The sequence below is a fragment of the Solea senegalensis genome, linkage group LG8, assembly GCF_019176455.1.
Source record: "Solea senegalensis isolate Sse05_10M linkage group LG8, IFAPA_SoseM_1, whole genome shotgun sequence".
NCBI lineage: Eukaryota > Metazoa > Chordata > Actinopteri > Pleuronectiformes > Soleidae > Solea > Solea senegalensis.
Window position 1 is genome coordinate 4,586,466 of NC_058028.1, and position 18,924 is coordinate 4,605,389.

At 43.1% G+C, this 18,924-nt stretch overlaps 1 protein-coding gene across 10 annotated transcripts in view; it reads right to left on the minus strand.

Annotated features, from left to right (window-relative positions):
• Positions 1-18,924, minus strand: part of robo1 (roundabout, axon guidance receptor, homolog 1 (Drosophila)) — a 253,306-nt gene that overhangs the window by 50,909 nt on the left and 183,473 nt on the right. The window contains exons 1-2 of one of the 10 annotated variants that reach the window (XM_044033018.1): positions 17,357-17,421; positions 17,215-17,277 (exon numbers count right to left, since the gene is read on the minus strand). The exons of the other annotated variants lie outside the window; for them this stretch is intronic. The gene's annotated coding sequence lies outside the window, so the exon portion shown is untranslated. Of the gene's footprint in view, positions 1-17,214; positions 17,278-17,356; positions 17,422-18,924 lie in introns of those variants that run through there. 10 annotated transcript variants of the gene reach the window in all.

Genomic DNA, 18,924 nt, shown 5'->3' on the forward strand with positions numbered 1-18,924 from the left:
TGTTGTCAACACTCTTTACAACCGCACGCACTCACAAACATCATCATCTCCAAAAGCAGCGACCTTGGTCTTTGTTGAGCGAACCATACAGAATGACACACACATGCATAATCTCTCAATCAACACCCCTTCATCTCGTCCATGTTTACATCCCCCGCACTCATGTATGCATGGTATCTGCACATGGATGGAAATCTGCATTAGATCCAATCATCCCCTTCCCACCTCGGTATGATACGACTCTTATTTGCATTGACAGCGAACGTGTGGAAAAGAACGCGATGACACAGCCGCAAATTTCCATTATTCAGACATTAGCTTTTCATTTCTCTCGTCCTCGTCGGCATTAAATATGATACGAATGGATGAGCAAATTTTGATATTCATTTATGATTGAACGCAAAATTACAAAACCTGCTTCACATGAGGCCATCGCTCTTCACCGCCTGTCTGATCAGAATAGCGTCATCAATATCTGAGCGAGCAGGAGAAAAGCACATCTATAGACTCCACGTCTGCCGTGTTGATGATAAACTGGAGGTTTATTGAAAGAAGGGAAAGCAATGAAAAGGCAACAAGCTCACTTTTGCAGACAGCACGCCGGTAATCATTTCCCCAGCTCCAATGCACACACTCTCACACACACACACACACACACACATAAAAATAAAAGAGCACTTGTAAATATTAGGGCTGTTATTTGGGGCCCACACACACAGTATATGAGGTCAGTTTCAGTGTACACATGTGTGTTGTTATCTTTAGGAGTGTGGAAAAGTTATGCATGTGTGTGCCCGTGGCTTATTTTGTCTGTGCTTTGGGGATGAATGTGAGTTTCGGCTGTCCTGTCGTCTCACGCTCCTGAGTTTGCGCTCAAAAAGTCGCCTCGGTTACAGATCAAAGTCAGACTCAGCCGAGGATCAGCTCCACCTACTGACACTCACCGAATTCCTGACTAAACCCTTAAAGCAGTCTCTGTGAGACACTGCTCTCTGCTTCTTCTAGCACAGAGTGGGAATCCAATCCAACTGTAGAGCAGTGGTTCACAAAGACTGGGGTCAGGACCCAACAATGGGTCGCAGGAGGTATTTTTGAGGTCCCCAAATACATATTCCCAACCTTTTACTTAAATTTTACACGTATAATTCAAATAACATGCACAAGTTGTTATTAATTTTAGGAATGAAGTGATATATATATATATATATATATACATATATATGTATACATATATATATACACACATATATACATATATAGAGATATACACACACACACATATATACATATATAGATATACACATATATATATATATGTGTGTGTATGTACATACACATATTGTTATATAAACACTGGTTATTGTGACTTTGGTCATCTTTAAAAAGTCAATCCCAAAATGAAAGACAAACACTGTGGTATAGAGAATGATCGAGAAAACTTCCCATGTTCACACCCCAGCGTTCCTATCTACAGCTGTAACAGTTCAAATCTTCAGCACAGACAAAAAGTATTTTCACATACAAAGCACAAGATACCGGCATTGCTTTGACTCATTTGCTGTCCATGCAGCGCTGAGGAGGAGGAGGTCTGCAGATTACAGTCTGCTCACTCTGCTGTACACAGCTGAATAATGAGCGTGTAGTCTGACCTTCTGAATCTTCCTCCCTACTCCCTTCACTTCACTTCACTTCACTCCACTCCAGTCCTACTCAAACTCTCTGCTGCAGCTGTGTGGTGAGTGAGCTCATTTACTGCACTTAAAAAGCAGATACAGTCGTCCTGGAATGTAAATGTAAACACCAAACATCCGATCCATTAGAGCCGCAGCTCCCTCGGAAGAAACACTGTCTCTCTGTTTGTATCTGCAAGGTCAACCTGAAGAGTGTTACTGCACATCCAGGCCCAGAGTTTAAAAGGAAAGTCAAACACTGAGCATGTTGTTAGCAGCGTTGCCTCAGAATATGCAAATGTGATACAGTGCTTCTTGCTTTTGTGTGTACAGTATAACTGTAATGCAGTTTCTAACAATGCCAGAGAAATATCCTCTTTATCAAGACTATGTATGTGGGTGAGCCAATGCTGATTGTTATTTATAGTTTTTATAATATTACTTAAATAATTCTATTTGCTTTATTTTTTTTCCATCCAAAACTTTATTTGACTTTGATTACCAGTTTCATGCACATTTCTTTTGGAAGGGCACCACAGTGCCGACACAAAACGGAGATTGTGGAGACAAACTGCGTGGGTTTCTACTAATACATATTTCTCTCTCATTTGTTTTTTTATTAAACACTCATATTTTATTAGATAGCAGGGAAAAAAAAAGGTAATCGGCCAAACATAACGATTTCTAAAGACGGTCAATGACCATCGAAAAACATTTCATAATTAAACATTTGTAGCTAGCGAGCTAACTATCTATTTGTGGCTAGCGAGCTATCTATCAGTAGCTATGAGCTATCTATCTATCAATCTATCAGTAGCTAGTGAACTAACTATCTATTTGTAGCTAGTGAGCTAACTATCCATCTATCTATCTATGTGAGCATGCCGTCTTGTTTAACTCCGCTCACTTCCCTCTGTCTGCTAGTCTTTGTGCTAACATGCAGATGCTTCTGTCCCTTTGGAAAATAAAAAAAACGGATGATGTGTAAGATAAAAAAAAAAAAGATAATAAAAAAGAAAGGATACTGTACAGACGAGCTGGAGGCCAGAGGGAGAGCTGGCATCATCCAGTGTTTATACCAACAGCGCGGTGACCTCCACCCTCCCTACACAACACCCACTCCCCCCACCACGCTGCCCTCTCTCTTCCACCAAACCAACACCTCTTTTTTATAAACACAGCTGAGTGTTGCTCGGCAGACAGCCCCGAACATCTGCGTGGATGAAAACCAAATCCTCTGGGATGGAGGGAGAAGGAGAGAGAGGCAGCCAGACAGTCTGTCAGACAGACAGATGGACTCGGATCTGGACTGGGCTACAAAGCCCCGACTCTTCCGCCAGCAGCGCTGTCAGATCCGGAGCTGTGGTGGAATGAGCTGCCTCTGTCTCCCCCACCCTCCACCCCCCGGTTTGAATAAGGTATCCAGCGTCTCTCTCCTTCCTGTATTTAAGCTGCACCAGGCCATGCTCTGCTCACTCCCTCACTGTTCCTGTTCTGGGACTCGGAACTGGGTGCAAAATATGGGATAGAGAGGCTCTCACGCAGTGCACTGTCCTCAGAGGGGAGAGAAAGAGAGATAGAGCGAGAGTGTGGTCTGTGTCTGTGTTTAGGATAATGAGCCCACTCTACCATTCTGTCTCTCCAATGAGCCTGCAGCTGTCCCCTAGCAGATAATATTTCCTTTGCTATTAACAGGGAGGCTAAAGCCAATGTGTGTGTGTGTACAGAGAGATTTGCAGTTTGTGCCTTAATATGTGAAAATGGGCCAAAGTCACAGGTCTCAGCATGAAAACGCCTCTTTGTCTACGTCCACACTGCTGTGTTTTCATCTGAAACAGCATTTTTAGATAAAACAAAGTGACTTTTATCTCTGCATCGGCGGTTATTATCATGTATATGTGCTGGTTGTTTGCTTAGTTCCAAAAGCTAGCAGGAAAAGAAGAGTAAAGATTTTAGTTCGTTGCTGGTCTTTGAAACAGAGGAAGCTCATTTCAGGCCCAGCTATTTATACATAAATTCTGCAAACTGGAACATGAAAACACGATAATTATGTGAAACTGAAATGCTATGATAGTGTTTTCATGTACAAATGAAAATGTAGCCGAAAATGTAAAATGAAGCCGAGCTTCTGTGGAAGTGACATTGACATCACATTTGTCCAATCGCCGTTTTTACTCTGTATTGTCCCATAGAGAACAGTTGACGCTGAGCTTCATGTGGTTTCAATGCGGAGGCTGCTATGGGAATATGAAAATCACATAAGACGATCCGTCATCTGTGATAAACAGCTGATTCTCAACCAACTGACGCGTTCTAATCGTGTTCTAGCGCACGTTTAGTGTTGAAATGTAAAATACAACACAGAACATAATTTGATTTTTATTTTAGAGGAAGCTGAGCTTCACTTGATGTCTTAGAGAAGTCACCACTGGTGTTTTTGACAGCTGATCGTAGAGTTGTGGCCAATAAGAACCAATCAGGAATTGAATTTGCATCATTGTTTACAAAGTGTTTTGTCTAGCTGAACTATATTATTGAGACATACGACTGTTAAAAGTAAACAACTTTTAATTTAGTTTTTTTTTTAATTCCTCTGTTTTTGAAGCTCTAAAGTCCCAGACTAGTGCAGATAGCAGCTGTATCCAAAACATGAATTTATGCATTTTTAAACAGAGTGGAACAGATGTTGCCTTTGTGTAGCTGGATCTGCTTAAACGTGCTAACAATGGGATGTACAGTAGGAACATAAGGAGCTGGACAGACATTAATGCACTTTTGTCAAGATCAAAAGGATCTACTGCATCACTTCTCCACACAAAAAAGCCCACACAAACTGCTGACTGTGCATAGAACAACCTTATCCATCAAAGCTGAGGTTTACTTTGCTGTGGCAAACATCTGCTGAGTCCTGCTAAGCTACGTCTCACCACACTGTGTGATAGATGGCGCCGCGGCTCCACAGTAGCAAATTGGGAGCCGCGCTAAGGCTAACGCAATTAGCTGCCATCATTTCTTACACCCGGACCCCTTGTTTAAAGGTCAGCTGAGATGGCTGCTCTCAGCTCTGACAATTCGCAGGTTCATCACCCCCACAAACTATCCCGCGTCCACACACACACACAAACACACATGTGTGTTCCCCTGAGGAAATTGAAAACAGATGTTTAAATGTCAAATTAAAATGAGATTCCCGTGCTGCCCCCCCTTAACATTAATGAAAATGAAGACTTAATGCCACACACAAGTCGGGGTTGGGAAGATCAGATGAGCTTTGTTCTGAGGAAATTAAACCAAAGTACAACGAGCTTCCCTGCAAATCTTTGGACGGATACAAAAACAGAGCGACCAGGGAATTAAAGATTTATCAGAAAGGCACACAGAGTTGGTCCTGCAGAGAGACACCGCTGAGCGTTTGTAACAGAGTGGACGTGTAGAACAGCACAGGGGAAGCAGAATGAATGAACAGAGAGGAGGGGAAGCCAAAAAAAGGAAATAAGATAAGTAGAAGTTAAAAAAAGGAAGGAGAGAGAATGAGAATGAGTCGAATAAAAGATGGTGTTGTCTTTCTTTCCTGTCCTCCTTCTGCTTCTGCTTCCCTTGAACAGAGCACGTTTGCTCCATTTGCTTCACAAGTTGCACCGATGTCTGACTACCAGGGGTCTAACAACATCAAATATTACCTGAGGACATAAAAGCAGGGATGAATGGACTGTAAAACGAATACCAAGAAAATATCAAATGGCTAAGCAGCTCCAGATGTTCTCAGTTACTGCTTCCAGGCACAGCTGCAGAGGAGCCGCGCTTTTGCTCCTTCTTCCTCTTTCTTTTCTCTTGTTTTTTTGTTTTGCTCAACAGTGATGGGAAATGTTTATACCTGGAAACAACCGCAGTATAACTCACCACGTACGACATGTAAAGGAAAGTGTCTTTCCTACACAGAGGCAGAATTAACTCTGCTCCATCCTGGTCAACGACAGGTTTATGGGCATTAAAACAGGGCTAACGTCGGATGAGCTCCAGTGTATTTGTGCTTCCTTTACAACATAATTCCTCCGCCCTGTTCTACTGTGTTGTTGATGCCACAAGCAAAAAAAAAAAAAACACAGAAAATCTACCTTTTTTTCAAAGCCGGTGCATCTGTGTTGTGTGCTAATCCCTGCCATACTGATGCTCTTCACCTTGCCTGCAGCTCTGTCCTGTGGGACAAACAACCTCTCATCCTTTTCTCTCTCTCCATTGCACCTCCCACTTTTGTCTCGAAATTTCACAGCTTTTGACCCCGTCACCGTACCTCTCTCTCTCCCTCTCTACTCACGCACACACATGTACAACGAGCAGCTCACATCAAAGACGTGCTCATATCGATGCCGTGTCGACCCGTGCCACTCTACCGCTGCAGTTGGACGATTTGCCGGCGGCGCGTGTTTGCACGGCATATAGCTGTAGTTTGCTGGTGGGTGAGAAGATAGAAGTGGACTCCTCATGTTCTCCGGAGAATCTCTGCCTCCCTCGTTCCTGCCCTGACCCCAGCATCACACAGATGAGATTGGACATGGCAGTTCCCCCTCTTTCTCCGTCTCGATCTCGTTCCCTGGCTCTGAGCTCACTGTCCTCACGTTCAACCGGCAGAAGCACACAAGCTCGCTACCCAAGCGACCCCATTTACAAACACACGCCTTTGACAGGAAGTTATAGAAATAAACTTCACGGTTTCAGTAATATACACAAACGCAAATTAGATCTTCTACAAAATCAATATCCCGAAAAAGGTCAGTTTATACAAAGTATAAGGCTTCGTTTGTCATATGCCGTAACAAGTACAAACAAAAACAATGGTTTAGACGATGGAAATTTGTACTTTGTCAACCTTCAACACATAACAATAAATATAGAGATTTTTGGACTGGAGTTAAAGTGCAGAAGAGGAAATATGAGTTTACAAAGACATAAAAGTGTTGATCTATTTAAGAAATAACACGTTTGCTTTGACTTGATTTGTTTAACTCAAATTAAATGGATATGATTCTATTTTCCATTTGTCTGATATTAATTGTGATAAATTGTGAATGTTTTATTGTCATAATATTTCCTTCCAAACACAATGCAGGGATAAAACTGACAAAAGAAAGCCATGAAACTACTTTTTCTTTTCTTGGCCACTCCTTTTGATGTACATATTTCACATCCATTTTCGAGTGTTGTCTTGATAAATCACGGTGGAAACAATAGCGGCTCTGCAGACAACCGTGACATTCAATACGAGGTCACATCTGCAGAGTGATACCGGTTTAAAGAACGCCTGACAGCCTAAGTGCCCGACTGACCGAAAGATACCTCACGGACACCCGTAAATATGTCACCAGGAGCAGACAGACTGTTACCCGACCAGCCTTTAGGGTTCGCACCTGCACACCTTGACCTCCATGAGGTCATCCCCGACGCTCACATGTAACAGAGACTGAGGCTAGACGGAGACAGGACTCCGTGAATAACTGCTACGAACATCCACGTCCTATAAATAATGGTAAACTTGGAGTTCATTAGTAAATAAACACGATGGCGGTGGCTGTCTGCGCGTTCTTTCAACTACTCCTCCTTGTTATGGTCTGAGAACTGGAATAAAAGCGGGGAAAAAAAACATATGTGTTTACACATCATTTTGCAGACACACCTCGACGACGGCATCCAGAGAACGAGCGGCACATGTGCCACTAACAGCAGATTCAAATGTAAACCACGACATGTAGGGAAATTAATCAGCCCGGCTCTGCTGGCGCATAGGAGTGTCGAGTGAAAACCGAAGTAAAATCGAGGAGGGGAGGTTGACTGCGCTGTGCCAGATGATTAGAGTCAATGCCTGGCACTGGCGGTCCGGACAGATGGCTTCACGGACCTTTCACTGGCACCAGCAGAGAACGTGTCTGCCCTCAGCGCGGCCCAGTGTGTCTGCATTGAGAGCCACATGGAAACGTTCCCGATGTGATGTTTTTTTGGCCGTTTTCAAAGAGTTTTCCAGAAGTGCATTGTCTCAAGACAGATGCCATATAAAACAAAACGTTTTTTTTTTCACTTTGTGACCCCAAAAATCGGCGAATCGCCAATTCTTTATGGATAAAATGCCGACACGATACAAAACCGTGTGCGGTGGCCCTAAATCTGACCGCTTTTTATCTACATTACACACGTTAGCACACACACACGCGTTGTCCTTATGCACACAAGTATCGCACAGCAATTAGAAGAAATGCATACACACACACACACCACATAAAGGAAGCCGTGCTGCAGACAGAGAGGCCATTGAGTGCCTGTGTTTGTTTAAATGGTCATAAGTCTTCTCGTCAGGCTCGGAGAGAGAGCGTGATGGCGTGCGGCAAAACGCGGCGGAAGGCACAGAGGGCATCGGGGAGGCAGGTTTATGGGAGTGACTGGGTGAGAGTGTGAGTGAGTGACTGGACAGCTCATAGTTTCAATAAACAGTGCCCATTTGATTCGGCAGGAGTTGGGCTAAAATAATAGTCTTTTCGGGTCAGGGAACGTCTGAGAAAAGCCCCTCCAGAAGCTCAGTCCGTCCCGAAACGTTATAAAACAGAACCCACAAATCTCACGAAACCCATGATAGGAACTCCCGACGCTACAATGCGAGCCTGTGCAGTAAACATCTGTGTTAGATTATCACATTCGACGTAATGACTGAAAATCTTCAACCGGCCATTTGAGGATTTGTCAGCCCCCACGAAAGATCACCCATAAACTCCATCTACATGTGAAAGTGATTTCAGGTCTGTTTTGGCTCTCAAGGACAAACCTTGTTCTTACGAAATAATGCATTCGGACGTACATAGTTTTTGCATTAGGAGATGGATAAGCTAACAGTAAATAGCTGTTATATATAGTATTCAAGAGTTTCATATTATAAAGCTGCAACAAATAATCGACTACTAGATTGATTGCTAACTATTTTTGATAAATCCATATTCTTTTTGTTATGCTATTTTAATAAATAAAACTGTTTATGTCATATAATCTCTTTAAATAGGAACTTTTTATGGTTCCAAACTACTAACGAGTAGAGAAAATACTCAACAGATGAATCTGTAATGAAATAATAGCCATAGTAGTAAAGAATTGCCTCTGCTGGCACAACCTTTGCTAGGGCTACCTGCCAGAATCTACAGAACTGTGTTTCTGAAACGTCCTCTTTTGCAAAAGTAGGTTGGACTGAGCTCTCTGTGCTTTGGGGGGGACAAAGGTAAAAATAAGCCGTGTGTCTTGTGAGTCATGTCTATAGATGGAGCTCTACCACCTACTCCCCGGGGACGAGTAAGGAACTGAGAACCTCGGTAACCCGGCTCTCACCACTCGCTGTATCGCCCCGAGCCCGAAGTTCACTGCTAAAGAGACACAAAGGAGCAGCTGTAACACTATCACAGGCACACAAACCTCTACACCTGTACAGTATGCTCCGTCATTCTCTCACTCTTTCTGCCTTTCACACAAAACACTGTCAGACGCAATGGGTATCTGCTCGTAGCCTTTGTGAACCATGTGAATATCCCGTGTGTGAAAGTGAAACACGCCCACAGTGACATTTGACTGCAACACGGCGTCAAGGTAAATGTTTGAATAGAACACACCTAAGAGACGGTATATGTGTGCACTGTATGTTACTGAATCTCTTTGAGGACCTCGCTTTCCATCGGAAGTAAATTCAGCTGAGGAAATGGTTCCTCTAAAGAGAAAGTGCTGACAGCGTGTTCTGTGGATTATCCTCCAGTAATGGGGACATTGATTCTGGAGAGAGATGTTGCTGTTGAATCTTTAAATGCTGCTCCTCCACGAGCACATTCTGCAAACACCATAAACAAAATTCACGTCCTTTGTACTCGGGTGTGTAGAAGCAGATATCTCTAAGATGGATTTCTTAAAAGCAGGGCAAATAACGCTCCAGCCTTCAGCTGCTCTGACTAAATACTACTTGATTGAAGTGGATATTTTTCCTCTCTCTCTCACATTCTGAGTTTTCACACTTTAACAGGATTTTGAACGACACACAACTAGCGAGGATATGCAAACGGACAGATTTGTCACAGTAAAACGCTCATTATGGGGAAATCTCTTTACCTCTGGGCAAAAAGCATGCACAAACACATGCCGGAGAGCGGCGGAATATCTTTATCCACTTCAATCCTGATTTGTGTATTATTATCATTACACAGCTCAATTCACATCGCGTCAGCTGTGCTTGCTGACAATATCTCTCTGTGAGCCGGCTTTCCCATCTGTGTGGCCCCACAAGCTCGCCCTCTCCCAGCATCTGCAAAGATGAGGGCCTTATTAAAACAATCTTCCCAATTAACATTCCTGGCCCCCGGAGCCCCCATTGCCTCCCCCCCACACTCCCCCAGACCTGACCCCTCCTCGGCTCTGCGATGACAAAGGAGCTGTGTAGGACTTGCACTCCTGAATATGACTAGGCTAAGAGGAGGGAGGGGGGATGTGAGGGAACTTGTTTTTCCTCCCGAGGAACCAAGATCTGTGTGGTGTTTAGTGTTTTTACATGTGTTTGTTGTGCGCTAGAAGAAAGGAGAGGAGAAGAAACACACATGGCTGACGACTGTGTTAGCACCAGTCAGGCTGCAAACACCACAAACAGCCTTAATTTGATGTGACACGCAGTGATACGGGCTGATTTGAGCGGGCGCAGACTGCCGGTGGTTTCTGGAGTACTGTAAGCGGAGCCTGTCATCTCGCAGACTCACACCATCAGAGAAATTACATCGATAAACACGGCTCGCTTTCCTGCCGAGTGCCATTTGACCTACATCGCTTACCCCCCATCTGAGCATTTCAGAACGCAAATATCTGCTGCAGATCTCTTTCACGTCTCTATTAGCCCAAGATCTTCGGACCAGATAGCAGCATGCACCACAAATCTTTCCAGATCCATCTTCCAAAAACAAAAGACGTATTAACGACAAACAGGAGTGACTGATGGAGTGTTATTCTGCGGAGGTGCTGCACAGCCATGGCCAGGGGCAGGGGAAATGAGATCCCGGTGTGGAACTGGAGAAGAGACCGTTCACTTTGACTGAGGGTCTGGTTTTGCTTCATGTCAGAGATAATGGAAATCGCAAACATTACACAGATCCCGCTTGCTTTGCTCAGCTGGACTTTCCAGGCGAGGTTTTTTATCGTGAAAGATTTTAGAGCTACTGAAACGGATAAAGATACTTATCAATACCCTTATTTGAGGACGCTTGAATGTAGACGTGTGATAGAGCTGTGAGTTAGCGTGTACTTCTAACCTCATCACCAGACCAGAGGTGGTGAAGGGCTATATATATATCTTTAAGTACATTAAACTTTGCAACAGTGACATGACATCAGCAGGATTTTAGTAGATGCAAGCAGTGTCGTCTATAGAGTTTCTATTAGCATCGTAGCTTAGAGGCTGCGCCAAGCTAGCAGTAGTAAGGGCAGCCAAACAAGCTGTGCTACCTCAAATTTAGGGCGTTGTGTTTGTAAGGGTTTTGTGGGGTGTTGACCCAGTTTACTTGCAACTCCATTTTATTTTCACATATTTACTCATTCACATGTTGCTAACTCATCTTTTACCGTATTATCCTCCACATGAGGGTCACGGGGGGCGCATATCCAATCTGTCTAATCCCCAAATCTGCATGTTTTTGGACAATGGGAGAAAACACGCAAACTCCCGTGTTCTGACCGGGTCTTAAACATTGCTAAATTTAGAACAGCAAAACCAAACTTCTGGTTGTCCATTAGGAGGCAGAAAATGCTGTCTGAAGTAAAATTAAAACTTACAAAAAAACAAATATCAATAGCAGTATAATTTCTCCAGACACTTCCGTATCGACTAATAAGAAACCAGTATCAATGCAATACTGGTTGTTGTAACCCATATCTACTTCCTGGGGATTAATGCACAGCTTCCATTGCTCCAGTGCTTGACGCCACTGTAGTCCATTGTGTTTGTGTGACTGTACTCGTGTACAGACAGGTGTGTTTATTTGTGTTTTAAATTCCTCCTACTGACTCTCCCAGTATGTTTGGGCTACATCTTATTAATGCGTGTTTAACGAGATCCAGCGGACGAGTGGTGCACGGTTGTCTCCGCAGCATAATGTCAAACAAAAGTAATTCAAAGCAGAGAGAAAAAGGGGCCAGAACGCTCGCTTTTATCTACAATTAGTGAAGTTGAAATCTTAGCCTTTTACACACTTGGTCTCCAACGAGAGTCTAATTTGATAGACATTAAGGAGAAGGTAGCGAGTGACTGTTGTGCAGACTGTACACTCGGATGACATCAGCGGCTGTTGCGGAGGTGACTGCAGAGGGGTAATATGATAGTGGCTGCGTAAAGGGAAACAGGCAGGCACAGAGGGAGAAAAAAGGAAGGGAAAATACACAGGGATCCGATGTAATGTTACAGTAGATCCCTCAGCCTTTCGTCATGGCCACTTTCATTTCCATCCCTCTGCAATCGCTTTACCAGGCATGGGGGAAACAGAGAGAAAGGAAAGGAAGGAGGAAGATATACAACGAGGAGGGGAAAAAAGTCCTAGAAAAGTGGAGGTGTGTGCGTCCGGGGGGTGGGTTCATCAGAGATTGTGAGGCAAACAAATAAGAGCACCGCGATCCAAACATGTGCTGCATCTCTTGAGGGCCACATCTTTCTCTGATCAGTTTCTGTCCCCGTTTCAATGGTTTCCACATGGACCCTAAACTCTCCCAGCTGGACCAGGGGAGATGAAAAGATGGCCGTCTCCCTATCCGAGAGAGGATCTGTTACATCGTGTGTGTGTGTGGGGGGGGGGCGGGATACCAAGGAACGGAGCGAGGGGGGAAAACGCCGTCAGAGACAGTTGTGCCAGGACGAAATGGAGAGTTGAAATTTTATCTCTAGCACTTGTCTTCGATGAGAGCGCGAATGCCTATATGTGATCGCTGCCAAACACTTTGGTGCTACAGCTCTCTGCTACACTTGTCAACTTGTCCAACACACAATATTGAGTGCGCGGCTGGTGCCAATGAGAAGGTTTTGTTCGTGTGCCAGAAATTACACTGATCCCTGTGAAATTGACAATGTGTAAGGTTTCAAGAGCGTTGTTAAGCCCCTGGATTTTTCCGTCTTTTACATTCTCATTAGATGGAGCACAGACAAAGAAAAGTTTTCCCCCCTTCTTTTGTTTAACGGGATACTTTGCTACTGTTAACATGGCTGAAACATCCTGGTGAGGTGATTTATGATCCCCTTCCCAAGGGTATAAAGCCAAGTCCTGCAGCAAGGGGAAATTTAAGGCTACTGCACCAACTCTGCTCACAGAGGACTCTAAAATATGTGCAAGATTTATAGAAGTGGGAGAAAATATCTTTTCCTCCTCTGAGGTGCAGCTCGCCTTTTTCTGTAGACTCCCTAAAGTGAGGCTTGGCAGCCTGCGACTGATGAATTGAGTGGAGTGCGGAGATGGATTTTATCTAAACATATTTTATGTGGTGATTTGGGGCTTCTCAACTGTGTATCTGACTCAGCCTGCACGGCCTGTCCATTCAGAATCTGTGTCCTCCATCTTTTTTCTTTTTTATCTCATCTTTGTCCAAAAAACTGCAGGAGGAAACTTCTCCCATCATTTGTTTTTAATCCAATTTTCCTGTCACTAAATTCCTGTTTGATGAAAAACTAACAAAAAAAATCAGGTCTCTTCCAGGAGTACCATCGTTTTATGATGCTTGTCTACTGTCAGGTTGCGTTACATCACATTAACTGATGCCTGGTTCATTTTAGGAGTGAATTTCCATATCCACACCTCATCACTGAGGTCAAATAACTTCCTCCTTTAAATATACACTTTAAATCTCCCCCCAATATTGAACATTTTAATTTGCCTTTAAAGACTAATCTCTTCTCCATTTGAGATGATCTTTATCTGCACATCCCTGGAGATTTCACTACTTTTACTCCATCCGTTTTTTTTACGACTTTACTATTTTACTTTTACCATGATTTACTTGACATTGACATCACATTAGCATCCCATACTGTCCATTAAGATATCGATCGTCAGGGGTTTGACACGGTTATGAGGCATCTTAAAAGAAACGCAACAACGGCCTGATTAAAAAAAAATTACCAAGCGATAACTTAACAAGTGTGGGCTTTACTTGGTGACACTAAAAAGAGAATATTAAATCCTGGCCCTCATGTCTTCTCCAATCCCATCCCCAGCAGGCTGTAATACAGCCGGTGACGGCTCCTCAAAACAGTCGACGTCTGAAAAATTAATATATGATCACCTAATCACATTGAAGAGGCTTCCTCTGGCAGTTAATCCTCTTGGGAAGAAGAGAGGCCCCAGTAAGGACGCTAATAAAACCTATCAAAGATAAGCCCTTGGCATGTTTCAATTTACTTTTAATAAGAGCAACTTATCTTGCAGGTTCCACTTTCTATTTTATTTTCACTAAGTGTGTGTAAAAGTTTCAGTAGGAAAGTTATTTTTATTTGGACAAGGAAAACAAATACTTATTTTCTTTTTCTCAATAAATCGCTGACCCTTAGGTCTTATCTATTCCCTTATCCCGCTCTCCTGCACTGTTTTACTAAGCAGGTGTCTACAGGGACGACCACCTGAAGCAACAACCTCTAGTTCACCCCTTCATAGAAAAAAGAACTACTCAACATGGATGCCATTTCCAACATCCTAAGGCACATGTGGTCATCTCAAAGCCCCTGTGCATCGTAGAGAGAACACTCTGACAGGAAAGAAGGGAGCCCATCTGGTGGAGGGGGGGGCGATTTAAGAAATGGAGGATAACGAAATACAGGTCGGAGAGACAGAAAAGGCACTGGGGGAGTCGGGTGGCGGAAGATATGAGTTTTTCTGCCAAAAGAGGAAGGAAAGGCAGGGATGAAAGAGGCATTCTCCATTATCTGAAGTCATCAAAGTTGAATACGGAGCAAACGAGACGATACAATTAGTCGGCGTGAGTGAAGGTTTTGATGATGAAACCTCATTGATGCCAAATTTCTTTTCTTGTCAATGCTCGCTATTATAAATGAAAACCATGTAAATGTTAATTAGTAACACTGCGTTACAGGAAGTGCCGAGAGCAACATCACATCACGTCACGCGCGTCTGCCACAACTGCTTTGGCTTAATGAAGACAAACTGATGTGTAATTGATGTCACATCAAAGCAAGGGAAAGATTTCCCAAAAGTATGGCAGCAGTTCAGCAGAATTAAACAAATTAAACAAGTTGAATGCGAACTGTAATGAGTGTGCTGTGCTGACATGGTAGTCAAGTCAAGTCAATTTTATCTCTAGAGCACATTTCAAAACAACCAAGGTGCTTTACGGAGTAAGAGGCACAGCAACATAAGAGGTATAAAACATAAAAGTTAAACAGTAAAATAGTGACATAATAAAGTAGGACAATGGTAAAACCTAGATAGAAGTGTCCAGGTTCTTATCCTGAAGTGAAGGCCAAGAGGAAGAGCTGGGTCTGGACTTTTTTGCTTATTTTAACCATAAAATGTCCTATGAGTAAGTGCTTTTGCCCATTTTTCCAGAATAACGTTCAATATCTTGCAATTATTTACTGCATGTTAAAATAGTGTTTTAACAATTTAAAATGAAGAAATAAAAAATGTTTAGTTACAAAAACACCAGATGATTTTGTTTTGTGTGTTAAATTTGAAATGTGAACAGTATAAAACATATTTAAAATAACATTTGTTAAAAAACAGGCCAACACATGGAAACTACTGTATATACAGACAGATTTTCCAACTCTTTCCTCTATGGTGACAAAGACACTGATTCTCCGGCTTCCTGAAACGTTATTTCAGGACGCATTAGCGATATTATTGTAATAACCACACGTTGGCTTTGAGGTGCAACTTCTCAGCTTTCGGAAACCAATGGAATTTTTGCTTAATTACGGTAATGCAAAGTGCACTTGTGCAAACACCTCATCAGCGATATACTTGGGTTAAGAAGTTCGATAGTGGGGCAGATTTAATTTCCATGGTTAAATGGTTTCTAAGTTTGGGGGCAGCAACAGAAAAGGACCCGATCTCCTGCTAAAGCAGTCTGTTATTAAACCTCAGAGCTTGAGATGGGACGTGAAGAAATAGTAGTTCCCAGAGGTAAGATGGTGCCAAAAAAACAATAACATGTTAAAATCAATCCTAAAACGAATAGGAAGTAGCTGTCAGTGGGAACAATAAACACTGTGCAGAAAAGAGTTTTTATTGCTAACAGAGGAGAACATCACTATTCCTGCTACTGATAAACGTGGATGAGTGACTTGATGCACACGTGTTTGCACTTTCCTATCTCCGAGGCTGCTGCTCACAACACTGGAGCAACAACTTAAGCACTTCATGTCCCAGGAGTCCTCACCTCACTACCCATGATGCAACCTCCTTAAAAGGACAAACTTGGCCTGTCCTGACTGGAAGAAATACACTACTGACACATACACTCTTCCTAGGTTCATAGAGTTGGATCCTGAAAATATTCTAATAAAAGGACATAAAGTTGAACTTTGACAATTTATTGTCACACACAAATAATTATTGCAGTATATGAAAATTTAAAAAATGCAATAGAAGGGAGCTGTTTCATAAAAAAATAAAATAGTAAATTAAATAAAAGTGTCCCTTCATCTCTATTTGAAGTTAAGAGTTCCGTTCTGGATCGTGTATGTGCAATGTTCTGTCCCTATTACTACCCAGGTAGATTTTTGTGTATTATTTTCTTATCTGGCAACACCGTGCAACGTTCCGTCCAATCGATTGTCCTTCCTGGCTCGCCACTGAACCAACACAGGTTCAGAATCTGAATCAATCTATAATCCAGCAAATAAACCAATCTATACATAGAGTGCAGAAAAGATGACCATTACCATTAATCACATGACAACATCCAACTTCCACTATTCACTCAATATCTTCCACATATATCCTGATGCTGGATATACAGGGTTAACCCATTGTAAATTAGCCTGTATACACTTATATTACATTTTATTATATTATATATTTATATTACATTTGTTTACCTTTTTAAACCGAAAATTAATATTTAAACAGCTTCAGTGCAATAAAACACAAGTACATCACATGAAAAAATAATAACTATCACAACCTGGCATTGTATCAACACAAATATGCATCATATCTCTATCTCTCTCGCTCATTTAAGTACAGTAGTGGCACTTAGCTTACTTAGCCACACTGTCAACACAGTGAATATCTGAGCTATCGTAGCAGTAGCGTCACTCGCGATTAGCGTTAGCATCGTGCTAACTTAGCTAGCGATCTTTTCAGAGTAGATTTACACTGTTCACCATGAAACAGAGAGTACGCCAGTGGGGTCAAACAGTAGGAAACACTTATGTAGCTCCGACTGGTTAAAGAAAAATGTCCCAATTAAAAGGCATTTCACACAAAAACAACTACTTCACAAGCTAACAACGAGGCGTAGCCTTTTAGCATGTAGCAGCCATGCTTACCGGAGTTCTCTCAGAGGGCTCACACGGCGAAACGGCTCCTCACATCCAACATAAGACTCGTTCCTAATACGCGAAATAATTATTAGACAGTGCTTTGAGGTGACAAAACATTGGGTTTCGACCTCTACGGTGTATTTCTTACCGATGTTCATTCAGCTGACTCGCTAATGGGGTCTCTCTAATCAGCGTCTCGGGTCAGGGAGAGACCATACACTTGACAGTGGGTAAAGGGCTGGTGCGCCCCTCTGTGGTGAGGCATGGTAACCAATTTTAAATTACATACAGTACTATGTGACAAGTGTGTGTCTGAGGTTTGCAGTTGTGTACACACACACACACACACACAGCAGTGTGTTGAGAGCTGCCGGGTCGTGTGGTCAGTGGTGCATCTCATTAGCACCTGGTGACCCAAACCAGTTCACTGCACCCGTGGAGGGGCAGTATAAAAAAAAAAAACACAAGCAAGCGTGAAAGCAAACATAACACACTCATCTGTGCTGGCAAACAAACAGTCCAGCACTGCAGCGACTGCAGCGTATTAGATCAAGCAGCCCCCACAACCACCATCCTCTACCTCAGTATCTCAACAAACTAAACATCCTCGGCAAAGAGAAGTCAGGACTCAGTGAACAGATAAACTCTGCGTCCGCTCTTCCCAGCTCTCTCCCCTAGATAAGACATGCCTGACGTGCCTCACATGGGGAGACAATCCCACCCCCCTTCAAAAATGATGCCACAGCCTCCACCGGGAGCAAATCATCAAATAAATCTGTGTTTAGTTTCTGCAAGGCTGAAGTATGTCAACAAAGCCTACGATAAGAGCATGTGCCGCTAAAAAGCTACATTGTGCTCAACAAAGGGGAAAAAAAGCAAAGCGGGGGCCTGGATGTGACGGGACTTGTCGTCCTCTGGAGCGGCACATGAGGGCGTTCAGCTCGTCGCAGAGCGGGTTTCACGTGATGCGGGCGAGACCTGCCAGGGAGCACAGGCCCCGCGAGTGACCTCAACAAGTGTTCCTCCACTTTCTGTTCAATCGAGCATAATCTTGTGTTCTTTGTCGAGTCGTGATGCAAGCCTTTGCCGCTTGCAGGGACTGGCGGTTTCATTCTCGTGTGCCACGTGCACGACGACATGCCAAAGAAAACAGAACTCGCGTCCATTTGTTCCATTTGTCAGGAGAACAAAAACAAGCAACAGAGCTTCTCTTTCATGTGCGACTCCAAACACGTCAGAGGGAACGATATTGAGGATGGAGTCAATTATCTTGGCAACTCGGCGCCGATCACTTACGTAATAACAGCAGTTGTTAGAGGCTGCAGTGGATGTGTGCAAGGTGCGCTGAGTCACGACACAGCTCACTTTTCATTAAGACTCAAATATTAAAGCTGCAGCGAGTAACGTTTGGATTATTTTTGATTTTTATTGGCGATGATTGTTCTTATTCTGCCACTGTTTTGGTCTTCGTGAACGGAAACAATTGTTTTCTGTGCCCTTCAATTGAAAATAGGCTCCGTCAAGCAACACTATCGGCAGCACACGAGCGGGGCGGAGACAAGATGCATTTATCTCGTAATAAAAATAAAAACTGCTGCAGGAGCGGCGACTTTGAGAATTTGCTTCCGAAACTTTCCGTGAACGCTACGTCTCCATCGGCCTTGAAGGAAAAAGTACCACTTCCTGTGTGCAGTGTGGTGAATGTCACCGCGTAAC